Source organism: Dasypus novemcinctus, chromosome 15 (assembly GCF_030445035.2).
Source record: "Dasypus novemcinctus isolate mDasNov1 chromosome 15, mDasNov1.1.hap2, whole genome shotgun sequence".
Lineage (NCBI taxonomy): Eukaryota > Metazoa > Chordata > Mammalia > Cingulata > Dasypodidae > Dasypus > Dasypus novemcinctus.
The window spans coordinates 106,305,748-106,313,797 of record NC_080687.1 but is presented as its reverse complement, the minus strand read 5'-3'; positions in this window follow the sequence as shown (position 1 = coordinate 106,313,797).

Genomic DNA, 8,050 nt, shown 5'->3' with positions numbered 1-8,050 from the left:
TTGAATTATACTCATTTAATTCCCTTTTCCCTAAAGCAAACTTCTCCTGAGGAAATTCATCTAGAACCATTGATGAATTCAAAATATCCTTGTTTTACAGCAAATTGGGCCTTTCACTCACAATAGGGATTCTGTTTGTATAAACTATATGTTATTTGATTATTCTCTTTAATGCATAAGATCCATGAAGGTTGATACCATCACAGTTGTTTGCTCTCAAATTCAATATATATGATAGCACACTCCCAATCAAAATACAGACATCATTAATAAAGAAAATAATATTCTATTTATTGTAACATAATTTTGAAAATTAAACTTTAAAATTGCTATTGTTATATCAAAATTAAGAATTAACGTTAGGAGGCCAGGGTCAATGGATTACCTCTAGGTTAATTTTATTCAACATTCAAAGTACTCATCATCCACCTGTGATTACCAGTTTGGACAACACAGGTCAAGGGCATGAATGAAATATATTTTCTTTAAAATATCTGGTGCAGTTGGATCTAATCTATACTCAGTGCTGAGAACTAATGGTTGTGGCACATAGAACTTTTATGTGCCAGAATTGAACTAATGCCCATATTTAATATTTAGCTTTTTGAGTAGTTGTTTGTTCCAGAACCCATTGTGGGAATTTATGCAGATTCTTTACCTTGGAAGTTCAGCACCCTTGGCTTCATCTGTAGAATAATTTTCAGTTGGGGCTCCAGTTCTCTGACCAGCTCCCCCAGCTGGCAATTAGGTCTGATATCATTCTCCTGTGAGACCACTGGTCAGGAAGGGCGCAATATACCCCCAAGATGGGGCTCCTTCTGCAGTGAATTGCTGCAGTGCAGGCAGCAGATATGTATACATTTTATGTATACTGGGTTTTCAAGATAAGTCAGGCAGATATGACATCTACTGGCTCCTTTAAAGTGTTCAGCCATATCCACTGTCTAGTTAAAATCTCCATGAGGGTAGAGTTTACATGACTTGAATGAGCGGGATGCTTTCACCTTTACATTCATAGAGTTGTCATGTACCTTCTATGTGCAATCATTAACACCACATAATGCAAATGAAATATACATACAAATATAAAACTCATGTCCTTGAACTTCTGATATTTGGAATCTAGTTGGAATGAAGAATGCAATTCATTATTTGGCACTAAGTTGAAGTCATGAAAGGCTCTAGACCTGTAGTGTCCAATATGATAGACACAAAACTCATGTGGTTCATGAGCACCTGAAAATTCACTTGATCTAAATCGAGATGTGCTATGAGTATAAAATACAGACAGGATGTTGAAGATGCAGTAAGTAAAAGAGAACATAAATTTTTCCATTAATAACTGTTTATAATCAATTACATATTGAAATAATATCTAGGATATTAAATTAATTGGACTTGTTTCTTTTTATACTTTTTAAATGTGGTTACTAGAAAATTTCTGATTACATATGGGAATCACACTGTATTTATATTGATCACTACTGGTATAGACTCAGAGACCACTGAACTACTCCCCCAGCTTGTGTGACTTTGATGTAACAAAAACACATAGCAGCAGCTGAGAAGTTGAAGTCATTGGAGACAAATCTGGTAGATTTTTCTAAGCTATGATTTGATAGAGAAATCTAAGACTATATCATTTTTTTGCCTGAATATTGAAAATGAAGGTGTTGTCTACTATTCCTAGAAGAGTGGGCTCAAGAGTCCCAAAGCAGACATTGTGGGTGGCATTGAGTTGTCCTCAGGCAATACTTCCCAAAATAATAAATTATCAGTTGCCTTGTCCTTGCTCTCTCACATCTGCCATTTGTAGAAATTTGAGAAATAGAATTGAAATTACATAGGATGGTACTCACCACTCATCCACTAGGTTCTCTGGCTACAGCTGTTTCCTCGGTCAGCTCAGTTCTGAAGTTAAATCCATTACCAGTCCCTCTTTTCACTTTAATCATGTCTCTACTCTTGATTTAATTAAGTCTTGATTAATCTTGGCATAAATGATAACATAAAAAGGTTATTACAAAGTTGGTCATTTTGTCTTAAAGTTATTTTGCCTATTAGTATGAACAAATATTTCCATGTTGTTATCATTCTCAATTATATTTTAAACATTAGTTCTGTTGGTAGTAAGATTTGGTATTATGACAAACTTTTAAAACAACATATTTGGCATTGACATTAATGCTTATTAATAGAATTAGTTTCAAGAAGACTTTTTTTTTCTTTTTGCTCACAAAATAAAACTTCATAGCATTTAGGTCAAAGGAATTAATTACACCTATTCAGAAGTTCCTAAAATCACACTCTGTAAACTGAAGCCATCTATCAAAAATGCTTTTTCTCCAAGACTGTGAAAACCTCCTTTTATAAATTTGGTAAAGAAAATGCCAGACTGTCCCCTGACAATCAGTAAACAAGTCATGATTCTGTATTTTATCAAAATATCAAAAGTAAAATATATTTATGACTGTATATTTTTATAATCATATTATTTTCTCCATCTGACATGTTATAAAAAGATATAGGGCCTTATTTATACAAACCATTGTTGTTTTCTTTATAAAACAAAGATTTTTCATCCTTTGAATGTCCCATTTGTGTTCATACTTGTGGGTTTAGAGAGAGAATGTAGAGTTAGAAGACATGGGGGAGGGGTAAGATTACATTTTCATGGTCAAATCAAGTCTTTCCTTTGCAGGGTGATCAGTTTCTGGATTTTGATGGGCACTCTTACCATTTGAAATCCAGAGCAGAAACAATTCAAAATCTCAAGATCTATTGTTTCACTTAGGCAAGGTGAAAAATAGAAAACTCTAACAAATATACACAATATTTTTAGAAGTCATTCCACTTTGCTTTTGTCCTTCACTTTAGAATTACAATTATATTTCCTATGTACATAATATTTATATGAAGTATTTATTTCTAGTCATCATTTTCATAACTTTAAATTAATTTATTTAATAATGACTTTTAGGATATTCTCACTTTTGGGGAAGCAGTTAATCTTATGCTTATAATATCATTGAATTTGCTCATGGAGGATTGATCCCTAATGTGTTTTCCATTTATTTAGTTTGAGTGGATCATGAGCAGAAGTTTTATTTTTTGCTAATACCAGATCACTGGATTTATGGAAGAGACCAAGGCAGTGGTTAGATTTTTCCTTCTAGTTGTACCCAACAAATACCTTTCAGCCTGGAATTGTATCCATTTCATGTTTTGTTTTGTTTTTTAATATATTTTTTATTTTTTAAAAAACTGCTTAGATTATACAATATGTTACAAAAATGCACATAAGGGATTCTCATATGCCCCACTCCCCACACCTCCAACCCTTCTCCATATTAACAACTTCTTTCAATAGTGTGGTACATTCATTGCAATTGATTAAACACATTTGGAGCATTGCCACTAAGCATAGATTATAATTTACATTGTAGTTTACACTTTCTTCCACTCAATTCTGTAGGTCATGGCAGGATATATAATGGCCTCTATCTGCCATTGCAATGTCATTCAGGACAATTCCAAGTCCTCAGAATACCCTCATATTATACCTTTTTTCCCTTCTGCCTGCCTTCAGCACCTCCAGCGGTCACTATCTCCATATTAATGATAGGATTTCTTTCCTTGCTAGAATCGCAGTAAGTCTATAGTAGAATACCAGTAAGTCCATTCTAGTCCATATTTTATTCCCCAGTCCTGAGGATTTGGGGATGGTGATGCCCATTCCACCTCTAATTGAGAGGGGGCCTGGATCCCATATGGCTGATGGATTGGACTCTCTTGGTTGCCATTGTAGACTCTCTTGGGTCCTCGGTATGGTGGTTGTCTACCATCACTTCCTTGTTAGTTGTCCTGGGTAAGTACAATGAACTGGAGAGTAGGTGTTGGAACTCTACCGAGGCTCAGGGCCCAGCTGGCACATGGACAACCCAAAGATTCAAGTCTCTTGGACATATACCTAGAACTCCAGCACCAACTGTAGGTTCAAGTAGTCATTTTATGTTAACTTCTTGGGTTCAAGATTCTTTCATTAAGATACAAGTAAGTCTCCAAGCCAATTTGAAAGATTTCAGTTACTTACAATATTCTCTACAATTGGAGCTTTGAACAGAGTAGAGCTTGCCTGTCTTCCCCTGGGACAGTGATAAATCTTTCCTTGCCTGTCACCATTGGCATTTCCTAGTTTAAATATTTCCTATGTTTGTGTTTCAATATTCCTCATAGCAAGGGTCAAATTATCCCATATCCTGTCCTTATTTATGTACCTATTTATCCTGTCCCTGTGTATGCTCTTTTCTAAAGGGCATTTGAATAGATTTTTTTCCCACAATAATTATCTATCTGTGAGTATGGATAATGATTGCCATAATTTGGTATATAATTCAATATTGTTCCAGATATATTTTGCTACAGAGCAGTTGGAGTATTTCATAGATGAAAAAAAATACCTAGATGATAGAAAAAAAAATTTTTCCCCATAGAATGCATGTCAATTTATTTTTCACAGCCATGGTTTTAACAGAAATTTGACCTGGAAACTTTTAAATATCATTTCCTTTTTTTGCAGGGGGAGGGAGGTGAGGGTGTTTGAATGTTTTGTAGCAACAATTAATTTTTTATGATAAAAGGACACATTTCTCATGTAATTTCCTAAGTATGATGGAGTTGGACTCAAATGTGACATCTTTATGTATGCCTCTTCGGTCACTTTTACTGAACCTATGATTGGCACTGGGGTTGGTGTCTATGCTCAGGAGACTTGAATCTCTGGGCCGTCTATGTGCCAACTGGGCCCTGAGCCTCAGCAGAGTTGTAACACCTACTCTCTGATTCATTGGACTTACCCAGGTCAGCTAACAGGGAGGTGAGGATGGTCAACCAACACACCAGGTAACTGAGAGAGTCTATAGCTGTAAGCAGGAGAATTCCATCCATCAGCCATGTGGAAACTAAGCCCCCTCTTAATTTAGAGCTGAAGTGAACTTTGCCATTCCAGGGTCCTCAGGATGGAGGAATAAAATACAGATTAGAGTGGACTTACTGGTATTCTACTATAGGATTATTGTGACTCTAGCAATGGAAGAAATTGTATCATTGATGTGGAGACAGTGGCCTCTGGAGTTGCTAAAGGCAGGGAAAGGGAATAAGAAGTGTGATCTTGGGGCATTTTGAGGACTTGGAGTTGTCCTCAATGATATTCCTCAATGATATTGCACGGACAGATACAGGACATTATATATCCTGCCATAACCCATTGAATGGACTGGAAGAGGGTATAAATACAACATAAACTATAATCCATGCTGTGTAGCAATGCTCCAAAATGTACTCATCAAATGTAATGAATGTACCACACTAATGAAAGAAGTTGTTGATGTGGGAGCAGTGGGGGGTGTGGGGAGTGGGGTATATGGGAACCTCTTATATATCTTAATGTAACATTTTGTTCAATTTATGTATCTTTAAAAAAGATAATAAAAATGAAAAAAATTATCCTTTTAAAAAAGAAAGGATAATCACAATCACTACTTCAGTATAGTTCCCTCAAGCTTTTTCTATGCAAATACAAAAATAACTAATATTTCCTTCAAAAATGGAACATGCAGAACCAGCAAGCTGGTGGCAGAATAAGGAGCTCCTAGAGCCAGCTCCTGCTACAGGGCAAGTAGCAAACACCCAGTGCTCTCTGGAGCTAGCTGAAGCACCTGTTTGGAGGCTCCAGGAGACCAGGAAAGCATCCTGCCACACCTTTGAAGGAGTGGAAAGAGGAGACTGCCCATCTGCAGAGAAGACTTGTAAGTAAAGTGCTCCATGCCATAGAGGCTGGTGCCCAACCTCCACTGGAGGCACCAGCTGCCTTGGGAGCTGTTCTGTGGCTGGAATTGAAAGTTCCACTTCCCCGAAATCCAGAAGGAAGAGACCATTGGGCACCAACTTCAGCTACTAATGAGTAAATTGAGCAGGCTACAGTATAATCCTGAGAACAGCTGAAGTTTGAGCTGTCCAAGTCAGAAAGAGGCCAGGAGCCACGATCTTAACTCCATGCCTGGCATGAGGGGAAGCTGGGCAGACTGAGGATCCCAGTGCTGGTGGGGACCGGCTGCTTTCCATCCACATCAGATTACAGCCCCGTGCCACCTCCAGCAGAGAGGAAGCTGTGGGGACCTGTGCCAGCCTCTCTGGGAAATTACTGGCCAAGCCATGGAGGTCAGTGATTATCCTACTCTGGAGGCGTGAGCCACCCCAGGAGCTGCTCTGTGGCTGGAATTGGAAGCCCCATTTCCCAGAAATGGGAGGAGGGAACAGTTTGCTGCCGATTTTGGCAACTGGTTGATAGACTTGGCTGACTAAGAGGTAACCCTAGGAGAGGCTGGGGTGTGAATCAGCCTTAGTAGGAAGGAGGCCAATATCTGCCATTCTGACTCTGCTCCCAGCCTGAGGAGAAACTGGGCTGACTGAAACTCTCAGTGTCAGTAGGAACCAGTTTCTTTGACACAGATCAGCCTGCAGCCTGCCTAGGTTTCAGCCCTGCCCCTGGTTTGGAGGAGGCTGAGGAGCCCTGCACCAGCCTATACAGGTAACTGCAGGTAACTTTGGCTGGCATAGACTGAAAATCAGAAGTCTACCATGGCAACTGCAGTCATCTTAGACCCATACCAGACAGACTGCTGCTCACACCTGCAGCTCCTTCCCTGCCCCAGGCAGGGGAGGTAGAAGTGTGAAACTTCATCAGTCTCTCTGGGCAACTACAGTGTAGGCCTGCACTTGGATTATTCAACACAGTGTGACTCTGTCCTAACCCCTGGAAAAGGAGAAAGTTGGACGAAGCTTCATTGGTCCTTCATGTGGTGAGGGTGGCTTGAGCCTCCACAGCTTACAGCACCAACTACATGCTTGGCTCCCACTGCACAACCAGCAAGGGAGAAAGGATAGGAAGGTAATACACAGTGAGTAACAGCTATAGAAATGAGGATGTGACTGAAAATGGTAATCTAGTTATGTAAATGCCAAATGGCAGAATGCTAGAGAATAATCTAGAAACTAGATAGGGCAGTAAACCAAGAGGTGGGTGGGAATTGTGGTTGATGGCACAGATGCAAGAGTGTCCTTTATTAGTTAGAATAAATGTATATTCCTAGTGCAGAAAAATCACCATTTTTATTTTGTTATAAGGATTATCTACTACATTTCAGAGATTTTGAACTCAGAATAATTTCATCACATCTAAGTACTGCATGACTCATTAAAATGATAGCAACATAATATCCCTTATAAATGTTAAATATAGCTTATGTTTAAGATTGAGAAATGGTAAAATGCCTGAAAAATATCCAGAATTAAAGAGACAACTTTCACCATCATTAAATCATGACATTCCTAACATTTCACTGGACCTAATCTTTTCTAGATTAACAGTGATCTTACAGGTACTACAAACACACAGATTATCTTAATGTTACTTCTCAGTTTTGATTGTATAAATTGTTCCTTCTCCTTCTAGTGCTCCATCCTTGGCTTCCACAATGCTGCACTTTCCTACAATTTCCTTGCTGCACAATTGTTAGCTATTGATAGTTTATATATTTTTGTCATTTTTGATATTCAGTTCCTATGTTATGAATTTGGATTGAGCAAAAGCAATTGATGTTTTCTTCATATGTTTGGATTTTTCTTTAGTATTTCAGAATACTAAGAAGTTTCAAATGCCAAAATTGGAAAGACCACATTTACTTAAGAAGAGACTCGAGATACCTGGTTCCAGACACATTGTGGACCCTGCTACACATAGTCACATAAAAATACTGGAAATACAGGATATGATAAGCTATTCAATTATTTTCAGATGCACCTTGGTAAAGCATTGAATTACCTAGCTCTCACATGGAGTAGCTGAATGTGAAGTTTTAACTCTGCAATCTGCTGATGTCTTCACATTGAAGAGCAGATTTGGTGGGAGCAGATCCACCCCAGTGCTTTGAGTCTTGAGCTCCAGGATGCAAAAATAGGGAAACAATGTGGAGGATTTGGCCTCTGCTAA